The 16148-nt window shown below is 44.1% G+C and overlaps 1 protein-coding gene across 2 annotated transcripts in view; it reads right to left on the bottom strand.

Annotated features, from left to right (window-relative positions):
• TENM2 (teneurin transmembrane protein 2) overlaps positions 1 to 16148 on the bottom strand; it is a 1011554-nt gene that overhangs the window by 274736 nt on the left and 720670 nt on the right. The gene's annotated exons all lie outside the window — the stretch shown is intronic.

Here is a 16148-nt window from a genome sequence, read left to right as displayed (position 1 = left end):
AGAGAAGAAGGCAAGCAACTCAATCTTTAAAATATTTGCATAGGCAGAGTTCCTATCCCTATATGCAAAACTCAAGCTAAGGCTTTCTGATTCAGAAATGAGAAATCGAATATCTTCCATTTTCCAGAAAGTGGTGTCCCCAATAAGCAGGGGATATTTTTAAAGCAATGGTACAAAAATTCTATCAGATTTAAAACAACTATTTTAAATAAGCTGGCAAGTCAATGAGTTTAATATTTGACTAAACAAAAAATAAAAATAAATAAAAATGCAATCAATTCAATAGTTAAGTATGGTTAAAAAAAACTCCTGTATTTTAAAATCGTTTACTTTTTCTAAAATCACAAAAAAGTATATTTTAATCTTATTGGTAATTATGAAAATATTTATAAAATGATAAAATTACTTTTTATTTATAAAAATGTAAAAGTGAATTATTATGTATAGATTTTAGCATGGAATTTGAAGATCATTAAAGACACCGACTTTTTAAAAATAGTTGTTCTATTTGTAAAGTAACATGTATTAAGTAGGCAACTGGCCAATCCTTTAACTTTTATTAGGATCAAGGCTTCTTGGAGCACTTCACAGTATTGAACTACTGCCACATTACAGGGTATTCAATATCTTTGATTTGTCAATTGACCAATGTGTCAAATAAGCCTTAAACTATTTTAGCCTGAATATATTCTGTGTAGAACTTTTTTTTTTTCCAGTCAGGGCTTAGCTAGGTGATATACCAAATAAGAGCAGATGTTGATTACAAAATAAGTACACTATTCCAAGTGAGTTGAGGGAAAAGTTGCAAATGTGGCAGCTGGATATTCCCTCTTCCTACATTAGAAATTAATTTTTCTCTATACATTTCTGAAAGATATATTATTAAATATGAAAATTGGCAACATATATTTTAAGTTGATGGGCACACATCTTTTTAAGTACCTTAGTCATCGTATCATAAATTGCCTGAAGATATTTCAGAGCTCTGTTCTCGTTTCTTTTTTAATTGCTTCCCCCACCATTTAGAACCGCAGCTGATGTAAGGGAATATAAACACACTTAAAAAAAAAGTGCCAGAGAACTATCAGATAATGCTTACTATATAACACTCCTAAAGCCTTCCTGGGTTTTACAGATAGGTGGTCTTAAAACTAGCAGCAAAACAGGGCAGGCAGGACTTATTGTAGTTATTGAAGAAGACTTTAAGGCAGATGGAACTTGTCTTCTTTCTTATAAGAAAAAGAAGTACAAAAACAAGTAGTTCCCTTAGAATAGATATGTGGTTTTAATGTTTTTTTTAAATCTTACTGAACCAGAAATACAAATCTCTTAATACTGCATATAGTTTTGGGTAATATAGTGCCCTGCTGGATCAGCCAAATACCTTATCTGGTCCAGCATTCTGGGTATTAAAATGGTCAAAGAGATACGTTCAATTTGTCACACGGGAAAAAGTAATGTCTTTATGTGGTGGCCCAGAATATAAAGACACTGTTCTTCATGCTTTCTCATTTCTGCTGTTCATCTGAGACCAATTAGTAAAGAGAAAAGTTATTAATACTGCTACATAGCATAGCCCTTATAGCAAGAGAATATTCCCTCTTTTGAGCATTCCTTACAGACTTTCTTGTATGGTATCAATGCAATAGCCTTTAAGGCATCTGTCTTCGTTCTTGAAAATGAAGGTTACTCTATTCTATCATTCTATGTTTCACACTGGCAAATATAAAGCAGAGGTGGAAAAAGTACGTCCCCACTAATTTTTTAAACCTTTTTTCCAGCTTTGTTGTGTATTTAGCAGTGTGAAACATAAAATGATGGAATAAGGTAACCACATGAAAAGGAACAAGAAAGAGAAAAAAAATGATGAAAATGAGGCTAGATAAAGAGATAATTGGATAAGAAAGGCGGGAAAGGGAGAAGATCCCTAGTATTACTAGTTCTTCATGGCTATAAAGTCTAGTCTTCAAGGAATCATCAGCACTTTTCCTTCCTTCCTTCCTTCCTTCCTTCCTTCCTTCCTTCCTTCCTTCCTTCCTTCCTTCCTTCCTTCCTATTCTTAGCAAATGTGCATCCTCACCTGTGCATTATTAAATAGAAATTGATAATTATAGAATTTTCACTTTCCTTCCCAATGATCTAAAACATGGTTTCCAAAGTCGACTGCATCACGTGACGTATCACAACATTTTTTTTTGTCTTTGCGGAGCTGGGGTGGCCGTGGCTGCAAGTGGCACATCTGGCCATGAGCTGCCAGTTTGACACCCCTGATCTAAAGCATGTAATTAATGTATTTAAAATGCTTGTAGTCCACCTACTTTCATAACTCCCCCCCCCCATTTTTAACAGCAAGCACCCATTGCATTAAAACAATTCATCCTTTGCTGATCAATCACTACCAGCTAATACTGCATTAAAGTACATGTGAAGCTTATATATTGCTTTGCCAGAAATATGCTTAACTTTTAACATGCTTGTATTTAATTGCATCTGCCACACTCATATCCATTCATGAAGCTTGTAGACATGGGTTTTAATTTCTTAGCACCCTTTTTTTACACTGTTATCATGAACATTTTCATTTCAACAACATTCACCACTGTAGTACATACTCTCAGTTCCAGAGCTCCTATAATTGTACATTGGTCCCTGAGGGGATATTTGAAAGAACTTTATAATTTGAAAATTGTGTATATTTCAAAGCTTTGTTTCATGTTTTTCAGACATTTATTAATGTACAATAGAGTCTATCCTCGTATCCTATGGCTTCTGAATTTGTTCAGGGACTTTATAATTTGCTTTATCAAACACTCTTGGAAGTCCAGCTGTATACTGAAAAATGAGAATTAATGTTTAGTATGTTCTTACAGGAAGCAATATCCCCACCCTACTGTAGAGGATTTTTTAAAAAAAAAATCTAGGTTTTTGGATTTGTAGGCAGATTTCAAATTTGCACATACAAGGACTCTTATACAATAGTTGCCATGGGAATTGCCTATTAACAAAATGGTTGTAACAGTGGCCATGTTGAGTCAAACATTTTCATTTACCTGAAGACAAATTGGTGAGGTATTTTTCTGCTTCCCTCCCTGGTCGCCTATAATGTTTCTAAACTCCTTTGCTTACCTTTCCATTGTTCTGGACAAATGCTAGCATATTTCTAAACAAGAACTAGGTGATAGCAACACATTTTTCATTTCTTAAGAATGCCTAAGGGTCTGATATGTTATGCAGCATGCTTGCAATTTAAAATACAGTGAGAGAAGAGGACCTGATAAACACCAAAGGATGTATCTGTACATGCAGATTGATATGTTCAGGCACTGTACTGCCTAACCATCCATATAAATTATATTGCTATCATTTATAACATAACCTTTTAAAAAGGCTATAAAATTGTCCTAAATTGGCCCATAAAGTTATCATCTTATCAACATTATACATTTTATTTATTACATTGTTTATAGTACTTTATATCTTAACAGGATTTCTGTAATTTACCTTATGTTGATAAAGAGTAACTGTCTCAGTCATATATTCTGCTAATTCTCCTTGTATGTGATATTTTTGTGGGCAATATAACATTCCTTGGTAAAGTAAAGACCTAAGGATCTGCCAATGGTCTGAAATTCACTGCATTAAGTAACAAATATTTTAAAAATACACAAATCACTTCTGGCTGGCAAATGAAAGGAACATATTCTTGAACCACTCAAGAATAGCTCTAATTTATCTTGCTATTTAAACTTCTTTTCTTTCTATCCAGAATAAAGAATTGCTAATTACAGTAATGCAGACTTAATTTACACTAATATAAATACCACACAGACTTGAGAATTGGCATTGTGCAATTTCTGACAAATACTATTTCAAAGAAAATATATAATAGCTTTTTGGGCTGCCCTAATTTACAAGCCATTATGCCTTTGATTGGCATCTTGAAATGGCCCCATCTGTAGTTTTTTCAAACAAAAGAGCTTAATATACTGAAGTAAGGATGTAAACTTGCATGGAAAAATATAGTGCCATCATTATAGCTTTCATGAAAACTCTGTCAAAAGTATTGATGTCTTTAAATGGACAACTGCTTTCTGCACTCAATCTCAAATCATATTACTTAAATTAAATACTGCACATTGGGCTGTTCAACATGCACCTTAATAATTTGAACTCCTGCAAAATGGAAAAGGCAAGAAATTCTTGCAAAAGAAAAACCTGTTTCAACCTAACAAGCAACTAATAAAGGGTAGGTCTACTGCATTCCCACCACAGAATTGATTTGCTGCTCTTCTGAAGTAAACATTCCTCCCTTGAAAACTAATGGCATTCAATTAAGCAGACCAAGATTCAAAACAGAGCAGCTAACAACAGAGTCCATAAAACACAAACATAGCTATGAGCCTGTCATTCCATGTTGCTTGCTTGCTTGTGAAAATGTAAGAATGTTTAAAATATTTTTATTCGCCAAATTGGAGTGACCTTATATGAGACAGTTACTCAAAACTGGGGAAGGAATACCTAACCTAACCTTCCTGTCTTACATCTGTTCATCTCTTGGGTGGCCTCAAGTATTTGGTGGTATGAACGATTATGTTTTTCTAAAGTTGTCCCAAGCACTTGTCTCCCTGCTACCTCTTAGCGCTCTGCATTTGTATAATATATATGTTTTGGGTTAAAACTGACCCTCTTTAAACAACTGCTACATCAGTTTAGCTGCTCAGATGATGTCCACACAAAATGCCATATAACCAAGTTTTGTATCTAATATTAAAGTTGCAGCAAGAAACTATTAAAATAATGAAAGTGTCTTGACATATTCGTATCAGTTTTACTCATAGTATAATTTGTCTCCCATAAGAACCAGTTTTATTTTCCTAAGGAATTCTAACAAACTTGCAAAGAATTTCCAAAAATCAAAATACATGATGGTTGAAAAATCCCATTTCCTTATGTTATCATTTTGCATTACCTAGGGGGAAGTGCATATCTCATTACTAAGATAACACTGAAGAGTTTAAAACTTTGAACTCTAAATATCTGGGGAGAGGTTATACACTGTACAATTGCATTATTCTTTGTTAACAAGGGGAGAAAAGAGGTGCAGACAATAATCAAAATAGAAAACTATTTTTTTTCATAAATGAGCAGCATATTTTTTAAGTAGGTTGTACATATGAAGAATCTCAAAATTGAGATTAATAAGCTGCCACCCTTCAAGGAAGGCTAAGGAAACTGCTAAATTAAAGTGCAGTGCAACGTGAAACATTATGGTCAGTTGGGAACAGAATGTCAATTCAATAAGTTAAAGCCATAAAGCAAAATTCCAGGTGAAAGGGTTCAGTTGTTTCTTGCTTCTCTGATGAAAATAGATAGGCTGAAATTGTCCCCAAAAGAAGAGAGAAATTATGGCTCAAGAATTGGCTGATATAAATTTAGTGATTCATAGAAAAAAAAGGTATTTTTTAAAAAGTTTATTGACATCTGCTAAAGTAGAAAGAGGTATATCTTTTTTTATTTTATTTTTTAGAAAAAAAGGGAGGAAAAAAATCTATCTGGGATGACATTCAAAAAACCTGAACAACACAATGATGTTTTCTTATCTATGTTTGTTTGCTTGTTATTAAATTTATTATTCTGTGAGAAAGAGTTCTATTATTTTCATAGAAGTGATCATGCTGTTTATATCCAATTTCATTTCAAACTTTGAAAAAAGACAGGATGGATGTTTGCCTTTCAGCGGATATCAGTAAGTGAAAAATTCAGGAAGTATAGGCAGAGAGAGGAAGAAAGGACTGAAAATTGGCAAAGGCATGAGTGTCAGTACTTTTTGAACCAAGATTATAGTGTATACACAGCATCATTGCAATAGAGGGAGAACTTCATTTCGCTGCCTGTAGGAAGTTAGAAAGCAGCAGTGCATAAATTAATTTTCTTCCTTTCATCATTGTCCTGTTACTTCATCCTGTCCCACCCAGTCAGGAGGGGAAGCTGAATAATTTCAACTGGCGGGGTCCAGGGAGAGAGTCTTTTCAGTCATTGCCACTGCCCTCTGGAATATTCTCCCCTTCTCTGGAAGGTGAAGCAGCCCCCCAAACTCCTGGCCTTCTGGAAAGATGTGAAAACAAGGCCCTGTGGCCTTGCTTGGGGTTCACATAGAAGCACAAAGCTGTGGGGCTGACTAGCACTCTGAAAGCTCTCTCCCATCTTTTAATTCACTTTCACACAGATTTTTAAATTAATCCTTGCCTTCTAAAATTTTATACACTGTTTTAATGGTTTAATATTTTATCAGTATACTGCCCAATGTTCCTCTATGAGAGAGATGGACAGTGTTTAAATTTGATAAATGAATGAATGAATAAATAATAAGTTTATAAAGGGTATAGCTTTATATAATAAAGCTACTATTTTTTTAAGGGTGTTTCGATCTTTCCCAAAGAAATTATGCCACTGATTTCTTATTCCGACTGTAATTCCTTTAATTTGGGATGAAAGGCTGATTAAGAAATTAAATTTATTTCTGAGCAATATTATGTTGTAATTATACCTTAGATATTTATAACAAAATATTTTTAAAACTTCAAGGATTCTCTAGTTATGATCAAGGAAAATTCAAGAATATGCTTTGGGGGAAACATATTAACTTAAGCCTCGGTTTCACACCAAATCTTAGAAACAGCTAGGCTATGTCTATACCAGTGACGTGCGGTGAGGGTTATGGCTGGGGAGGCTGGTGACGTCATCAAGAAGGCGGGGAATGGGACCACGTGTGCAGCACACGTGGTCCCATTCTCCGCCTTCCTGAGTGAACATTAAGGGGACCGCGGAGTGCACTGATCCGCGTAGCATTGCTTCCTCCACCTGCGCCAGTCCCTTCCCCCCCCCACTCCTTCAAGGTCTCCCTCTCCCACCAACCCAAAGCCCGATCCCCAGCTCCCTCGGGCAAGGCTTGAGCGGGGTGAATGGGAAAGCAACGAAAGGGGCTGCGCTTTCACCCCGCTCAAGCCTTGCCGCCTGCAGGCACCGCCCGCCCTCGCTGCCCCTTTTGTTGCTTTCCCACCCGCCTCTAAGGCGCGCCAAAGCCTCCTTCGTCCCCCCCAGCGCGCGCCCTTTTTATTTCCCGTGACACCCCCCCCCCCATTTCAGGAAAGCTTTCCCCATTGCCTGCGGGGTGAGGGGGGCGGCTCCTCTCCCCCCACTCCCTCCGTCCCTGCCTCTCTCCTCAGCCCCAAAGCTCCGTCCGCGTGACTCACTTCTAAGGCGGTGGCTGGAGAGGCGTGCAAGAACGGCGAGCGGTTTCCCACAAAAGCGGTGTTCTGTGCGCAAGAAGGCGCTGCCGGAGGACAAAGGCACGCAAACACGCATCTACCCATCTATCTTTTCCAGCTACCTAGCGCTCTTTTCCACCGATCACGCACATTGTGCGCGCAAGAAAGAAAAGTTCATGGCGAAGCCCTTGTTGCCCCGAGCTCTTGTTTGCACTTCCCCCCCCCTTTTTCTTCGCTCCATCCCTCTCCGGCTCTGGAAGGGCCAGCGAGGTTGGCTCCAGCCGAGATCGAGAGGGAGGAGAGCAGGGGGTAGCTGCGGGCTACCTTCCGGCCAAATGCGCACGAAAAGCGTGCGCGATCGGTGGAAAAGAGCGCGAGGTAGATGCGTGTTTGCGTCCCTCTCTCCTCAGCCCCAAAGCTCCGTCGGCGCGACTCACTTCCAAGGCGGTGGCTGGAGAGGAGCGCAAGAACGGCGAGCGGTTTCCCACCAAAGCGGCGTTGTGCGCGCAAGAAGGCGCTGCCGGAGGACAAAGGCACGCAAACACGCATCTACCCAGCTGTCTTTTCCAGCTACCTAGCGCTCTTTTCCACCGATCGCGCACGCTTTTCGTGCGCATTTGGCTGGAAGGTAGCCCACAGCTACCCCCTCCTCTCCTCCCTCTTGATCTCGGCTGGAGCCAACCTCGCCGGCCCTTCCAGAGCCGGAGCGGGATGGAGCGAAGAAAAAGGGGGGGAAGTGCAAACAAGAGCTTGGGGCGACAAGGGCTTCGCCGCGGACTTTTCCTTCTTGCACGCACGTGCGCGATCGGTGGAAAAGAGCGCTAGGTAGCTGGAAAAGACAGCTGGGTAGATGCGTGTTTGCATGCCTTTGTCCTCTGGCAGCGCCTTCTTGTGCGCAGAACGCCGCTTTGGTGGGAAACCGCTCGCCGTTCTTGCGCGCCTCTCAAGCCACCGCCTTGGAAGTGAGTCACGCGGACAGAGCTTTGGGGCTGAGGAGAGAGGGACGCAAACACGCATCTACCTAGCGCTCTTTTCCACCGATCGCGCACGCTTTTCGTGCGCATTTGGCCGGAAGGTAGCCCGCAGCTACCCCCTCCTCTCCTCCCTCTCGATCTCGGCTGGAGCCAACCTCGCCAGCCCTTCCAGAGCCGGAGCAGGATGGAGCGAAGAAAAAGGGGGGGAAGTGCAAACAATAGCTTGGGGCGACAAGGGCTTCGCCGCGGACTTTTCCTTCTTGCACGCACAACGTGCGCGATCGGTGGAAAAGAGCGCTAGGTAGCTGGAAAAGACAGCTGGGTAGATGCGTGTTTGCATGCCTTTGTCCTCTGGCAGTGCCTTCTTGTGCGCAGAATGCCGCTTTGGTGGGAAACCGCTTGCCGTTCTTGCGCGCCTCTCCAGCCACCGCCTTGGAAGTGAGTCGCGCGGACAGAGCTTTGGGGCTGAGGAAAGAGGGACGCAAACACGCATCTACCTAGCGCTCTTTTCCACAGATCGCGCACGCTTTTCGTGCGCATTTGGCCGGAAGGTAGCCCGCAGCTACCCCCTCCTCTCCTCCCTCTCGATCTCGGCTGGAGCCAACCTCGCCGGCCCTTCCAGAGCCGGAGCGGGATGGAGCGAAGAAAAAGGGGGGGAAGTGCAAACAAGAGCTTGGGGCGACAAGGGCTTCGCCGCGGACTTTTTCCTTCTTGCACGCACAACGTGCGCGATCGGTGGAAAAGAGCGCTAGGTAGCTGGAAAAGACAGCTGGGTAGATGCGTGTTTGCATGCCTTTATCCTCCGGCAGCGCCTTCTTGTGCGCAGAACGCCACTTTGGTGGGAAACCGCTCGCCTTTCTTGCGCGCCTCTCCAGCCACCGCCTTGGAAGTGAGTCGCGCGGACAGAGCTTTGGGGCTGAGGAGAGAGGGACGCAAACACGCATCTACCTAGCGCTCTTTTCCACCGATCGCGCACGCTTTTCGTGCGCATTTGGCCGGAAGGTAGCCCGCAGCTACCCCCTCCTCTCCTCCCTCTCGATCTCGGCTGGAGCCAACCTCGCTGGCCCTTCCAGAGCCGGAGCGGGATGGAGCGAAGAAAAAGGGGCGGAAGTGCAAACAAGAGCTCGGGGCGACAAGGGCTTCGCCGCGGACTTTTCCTTCTTGCGCGCACAACATGCGCGATCGGTGGAAAAGAGCGCTAGGAGGCTGGAAAAGACAGCTGGGTAGATGCGTGTTTGCGTGCCTTCGTCATCCGGAAGCGCCGACAACATTTCTGCCTCTGCAGCTCCCGGGCGCGGCCGGACAAATGTATATAATATTATAATATTATATATACATCAGTGGTGGGTTCCTGCTGGATCGCACCGGATCGCGCGCGCTCCCTTTCAGCGCTCCACCTGGCTTGCGCGCTCCCTTTCAGCGCTCCACCTGGCTTGCGCGCTCCCTTTCAGCGCTCCACGTGGCTCTCGTGCTCCCTTCTGGCGCTGAAACCGGAAGTACAGTCTTGCCCCGCCCCTGGCGAAGCAACGACGCCTGCCTGCGCTCCACCAGCTCGGCTGGGAACGGAGATGTTTCCTCAGCGGAGCGGAGCGCCTGAAAAGTCTTTTCAGGCGCTCCGCTCCGCTGAGGAAACATCTCCGTTCCCAGCCGAGCTGGTGGAGGGCAGGCAGGCGTCGTTGCTTCGCCAGGGCCGGGCAAAACTGTACTTCCGGTTTCAGCGCCGGAAGGGAGCGCGCAAGCCAGGTGGAGCGCTGAAAGGGAGCGCGCAAGCCAGGTGGAGCGCTGAAAGGGAGCGCGCAAGCCAGGTGGAGCGCTGAAAGGGAGCGCGCGCGATCCGGTGCGATCCGGGAGGAACCCACCACTGATATACATATAGTAAATAATATTATATACTATTATTTCATGAAGAGAGGTGAGGCCCTGCCTCCCCTGCCTCCCCTGACCGCACGTCACTGGTCTATACATAAGTAAAAATCCATACAATTCTGAAATAGCTAAGTGCTTTATAGCCTTCTGCCATCTAGTTTAGGAAATGAGAAACTTCAAAGATGCAGTGTGTCCAAACAAATCAGTATTTTCATCAATGCAATTCTCAGCAATAAACGCTAGATTCACCATACTATCCAAGATTAAGCAACACATCTTCACTGACTTATTCTCAACACATTTGGCAGCAGCAACGAACAAGGTCTGGGCAAAGGGCCAAAAATACTTAGCTCTTATAACCTTCTTGAGTCAAAGAAATATGCTCTGGAAAATTACGTAGCAGAGCTGATGTTCTGATGCTATAAATCTTTTTCTTCTATTTTCATTTTGCTTTCACTGTCTTTTGGAGCCTATTCTCAACTTTCAAAGGTCTTCATGAACCAGTCTCTAATCTACTGAACAGGACTATAGTTATAAAGATAAAATCTCCTAAAGTTCTAAAAATAACAGGAAACATATTTAACATTCAACATTTCTGGGTGGGTACCCATGTTCTCATTTTGATTTCTTTTATTCCCCAATCAATATTCTTAAATGTTTATCTATTGTACTAGGTATATACATACCAGGAACGAAATAAAATAATAAGTGAGAAGATATGATTCAACTTTTTCACATTTTTTTCTAGTATAGATCACAGAACCTAGTGGTAAATTTACTAATTTGTCTATAATATTCACCTGATGCACCCTGGATAAAACCTATTCAAAGACCAATGAACCCACCCACAGCAAGGTGTCATATCTTTGAAGCTGACTACATAAATACTTTACTTCTTGTTCTTAGCCAAACAAATTCCACTCTGCACATTGTCATTGGGTGTCTTGTTTAGATTTGGCACTGTCTGCATATCTGTTGTGACCAACTGCATAAGACTAGAATCCTGTTGACCTGGGACACTATTTGTGTTACCACAGGGATTAAAGAGATCCAGATTATCTCTTCCAGTAGTGTTGTTCGCCCTAATTCTGGGTGATCATCTGTAAATGTTTTATTTTGGAAGTGGCATTCTCTGTAATGTTTTGGTTTTGGAGGTGGTGCCAACAGAAAAATAATTAGAAAGGAATGGATGTACTCCCTCTTGTCTGGTCAAATAACTTATAATGACCGCCTTATCACCTCCATCCTCAGCCTTCTCAATTGTGTTCCCCAATCTTTATATATCAGGCTGGTGTTTTCGGCTTAAAGTGTTATCGGAGCTGCAGTCTTTCTATAAATCTTGGTGGGGGTGTGTGGAGTGCTGGTAATTGTTTCAGTAAGTGGATTGATTGGATGTGTGGCTTTATCATGATTGGTAGATTGGTGCTGATTGGTGCTGGCTGTGTGTCCATTGTTGTTTTGTGTTGTAACAGCCTGGGTGGTGGATGGGGTTTATTTGTTGACTAGGGCTGGTTTCCAGATGTCTGGTAGGCGGGAGGTATCATCACATTTATTCATGTTGTGAGGGTGTTTCACCCCTCTCACCCGTCATTGCAAACTTATACATTGAACATTTTGAAACTAACGCCTTAGATAAATCTGAACACAAACCCAAACTTAGATATGTTGATGACACTTTCATGATTTGGTGACATGGGAAAGAAAAACAAGACAACTTTCTCACACATCTAACCAGCCTACACCCCAAAATACAATTCACTATGGAAATAGAAGCAAACAACCAACTTCCCTTTCTGGATGTCCTAATCTACAAAAAACTCAATGGTTCCCTAGGACACACCATCTACCGGGAAAAAAAAAACACCAACTGCTACTTAAACATACAACCACCCTGCACAGATCAACTTTGTAGCCAAGACCCTCATCTCCAGAACCAAATGCCTAGCCGACAAAGACAAATAACTATATCTTTCAGAGATCCTGGAGCACCAGGGAACTACCAGAGGACTGGAAAAGAGCTGATGTGGTTCCCATCTTCAAAAAAGGGGGAAAAACAGATCCAGGAAACTACAGACCTATTAGCCTGACCTCAATACCAAGAAAGATTCTGGAAAAGATAATCAAGCAACGAATTAGCGAACACATAGAAGCAAACAAAGTAATAGCCAAAAGCCAACATGGATTTGTCAAAAACAGATCATGCCAGACTAATCTTATTGCATTCATTGACAAAGTGACAAAATTAGTGGACCAGAGGAATGCCATCGATATAGTTTACTTGGACTTCAGTAAGGCATTTGATAAGGTAGACCATAACCCACTACTAGATAAAGTAGAAGAATGTGGGTTAGACAGCATCACCACCAGATGGATTCGTAACTGGCTGACCAACCGCACTCAACGTGTAGTCCTCAATGGAACTGCATCTATATGGAGGGAGGAATGCAGTGGAGTACCCCAAGGCTCTGTTTTGGGCCAGTACTCTTCAACATCTCCATCAATTATTTGGATGAGGGAATAAACGGGGAACTCATCAAATTTGCAGATGACACCAAGCTGGTAGGAATAGCCAACACTTCAGAAGATAGGCTTAAGATACAGAAGGATCTTGACAAACTTGAACTTTGGGCACTATCTAATAAAATGAAATTCAATGGTGAAAAGAGTAAGGTTCTACATTTAGGCAAGAAAAACAAAATGCACAGGTACAGTATAGGTCAGCGATGGCGAACCTTTTTGGGCTCCCGTGCCAAAAGCGGGGGGAGCGCAGGGGGGTCGTATGCAGGCATGCCATACCCATAATGCTATGCGTGCGACCCCCCCATTGCGCATGCGCGCAAACATGCCCTGCGCATGCGTGTGACCCCTCCCTTTTGGCAAGCGATAGACCCGTTTTTTACCCTCCCCAGGCTCGAGAAGCTTTCAAGGAGCTTGAGGAGGGTGAAAACAGCCTCCCCCACCCTCCCGAGGCTCTTTGCTGTCTCTCGGACTGCACTGGGGGAGAAGCATTTGCAATTGGTGTCTGCCCCGCCCACCTCCCCCACAGCAGCTTCTCCTTCTTCTGGCTGCTCCAGCACCCCAACCAGAAGCAGCACTGTGACAGCCGCTGGGGGTGAGGGGGTGGTGGTGGCAAGCGTGGGCAAGGGTTTCCCTCCCTCCCCACACAAGCGGACTGCTTGCACGGCTCTAGCCCGCGGCTCTAATAAAGATCTGCAGTCCGGAGCGCTGCTACTTCCAGCCGGGATATATTCTGCCAGACCCTTGGCGGCGTCTTTATGCGGGTAGCTCGCCTCCCTGCTAGCAGCTCATCCAGCGTCCCGGCTAGAAGCAGCAGCGCAACAGCTGCTGTTACCAGGGGCGAAGGGGTGGCGGTGGAGAGAACAGGCGACCACCGCCCCTTCATCCTCTCCCCAACAGCGGCTGCTGCCAGCCGGGATGCTGGTGGAGGAGCTGCTGGCGGAGAGGTGAGCTACCCGCATAAAGACACCACCTAAGGTCTGGCAGAATATATCCCGGCTGGAAGAAGCAGCGCAACAGCAAAGGAGTAGCGATGGCAAGGACGGGCGGTCCCAGGCGTCCCTCCCCCCCCACCTGAGCAGACTTCTTCAGAGCTCCAGCCTGCAGCTCTGATGAGGATCCGCGGTTCGGAGCGCTGCCGCTTCCAGCCGGGATATATTCTGCCAGATCCTCGGCGGCGACTTTATGCGGTTAGCTCGCCTTCCTGCCAGCAGCTCATCCAGTGTCCCAGCTGGAAGCAGCAGCACAACAGTTGCCGTTACCAGGGGCAAAGGGGTGGCGGTGGAGACAACGGGCGACCACCGCCCCTTCATCCTCTCCCCAACAGCGGCTGTTGCGCTTCTGCTTCCAGCCGGGATGCTGGCAGAGAGGAGAGCTACCCGCAAAAAGACACCACCGAGGGTCTGGCAGAATATATCCTGGCTGGAAGAAGCAGCGTAACAGCAAAGGAGTAGCGATGGCAAGGACGGGCGGTCTCAGGCATCCCTCCCTCCCCTTTCCCCCTGCCTGAGCAGACTTCTTCAGAGCTCCAGCCTGCAGCTCTGATGAGGATCCACTGTCTGGAGCGCTGCCGCTTCCAGACGGGATATATTCTGCCAGACCCTCACCGTCGTCTTTATGCAGGTAGCTTGCCTCCCCGCCAGCAGCTCCTCCACCAGCATCCCGGCTGGAAGCGGAAGCACAACAGCCGCTGTTGGGGAAGAGACAAAGGGGCGGCGGTCGCCCGTTCTCGCCACCGCCAGCCCTTCGCCCCTGGTAACGGAGACTGTTATGCTGCTGCTTCCAGCCGGTGGCTGCCCTGTTGCTTCTATGCAAGTAGCCCACTCAGGCGGGGGAGGGAAGGAAGCCCTGACCACAGCTCTACTAAGAAGCGATGGCCAGGAACCCCTCTCTGTGTCTTTGGGCACGCGCGGCCGTTGCTCTTCCTGTTGCTGGTTTTTGGTGTGCATGGGTGCCAGGAACCAGATCACCAAATGGCCGACACGCATGTGCACCCTGGAAACAAAAAGATCATTTTCCTAGCGTGCGCATGCGCACCGGGCGGCTCCACTTCTGCTTTCTGGCACGCCAATGCGTGTCAAGACCAGCTGGCTGCTGCACCCGAACCCGGAAGAGGAACTGGAGATGGCTCCGCGTGCCAGGAGAAATGGCTCTGCGTGCCACTTCCGGCACACGTGCCATAGGTTCGCCATCACGGGTATATGTGGTACCTTGCTCAATAGTAGTAACTGTGAGAGGGATCTTGGAGTCCTAGTGGATAAGCATTTAAATATGAGCCAGCAGTGTGCAGCAGCTGCCAAAAAAGCCAACACAGTTCTAGGCTACATAAACAGAGGGATAGAATCAAGATCACACAAAGTGTTAATACCACTTTATAATGCCTTGGTAAGGCCACACTTGGAATTTTGCATTCAGTTTTGGTCACTACAATGTAGAAAAGATGTGGAGACTCTAGAAAGAGTGCAGAGAAGAGCAACAAAAATGATTAGTGGACTGGAGACTAAAACATATGAAGAACGGTGCAGGAACTGGCTATGTTTAGTTTAATGAAAAGAAGGACTAGGGGAGACACTATAGCAGTGTTCCAATATCTCAGGGGTTGCCAGAAAGAAGAGGGAGTCAAACTATTCTCCAAGGCACCTGAGTGTAGAACAAGAAGCAATGGGTGGAAACTGATCAAGGACAGAAGCAACTTAGAACGGAAGAGAAATTTCCTGACAGTTAGAATAATTAATCTGTGCAACAGCTTGCCTCCACAAGTTGTGAATGCCCCAACACTGGAATTCTTTAAGAAGATGTTGGATAGCCATTTGTCTGAAATGGTATAGGGTTTCCTGCCTAGGCAGGGGGTTGAACTAGAAGACCTCCAGGGTCCCTTCCAACTCTGCTATTGTACTGTATATTTTATGCATTTATAAACAAATTCTGAAATTTAAGAAGTAGAAAAATACAAAAATTAATAACAGTATTTAAAAAAAATCTTTAAATAGTTTTTTCCCTTTCTGTCAGTTAACAAACACACAACTTTTCAAAACATTAGCATTAGCCCTGCAGGAATCAAATTGAGAGTATATGAGGAGGATTTAAATAAGACTGCATGTTGGATGAAGTATAAATGAAAATTATACTTTGGTTTGTCTTGAATCAGTGATTATTTTTTCAGGTTTCCAAAATATTTACTTTCAAATTAGTCTATTTATTACCTCAGAAGGAGACAAATGCATAATGTATTAGTAACACTTAGTCAGTATACAAGGGTACAACTTCCTGTGCTTTGGAATAGAATATGTGACATGAATTTTATTTGTTAGGCAGGCAAAATATGTCGGACAAATACATATGTATCCAATAAGGATAATTTGAACTGATTAACATTAATTAAATAACTCTACAGATTAAAAATTAGGATTTTGGTTACATTAGACCGTTATGTACAGCATGATATTTACCAGACTAGGCTCTTTTTTATCAGTTGGGTTCAAATAAGGTGAAACATTGCAAAGTCCTTTTGATGATAATGAAC

This window comes from Natrix helvetica, assembly GCF_964273705.1.
Source record: "Natrix helvetica genome assembly, chromosome: 1".
NCBI classification, from domain to species: Eukaryota; Metazoa; Chordata; class Lepidosauria; order Squamata; family Natricidae; genus Natrix; species Natrix helvetica.
Note: the sequence above shows the minus strand (reverse complement) of the source record. Positions and strands in the feature narration are given on the sequence as shown.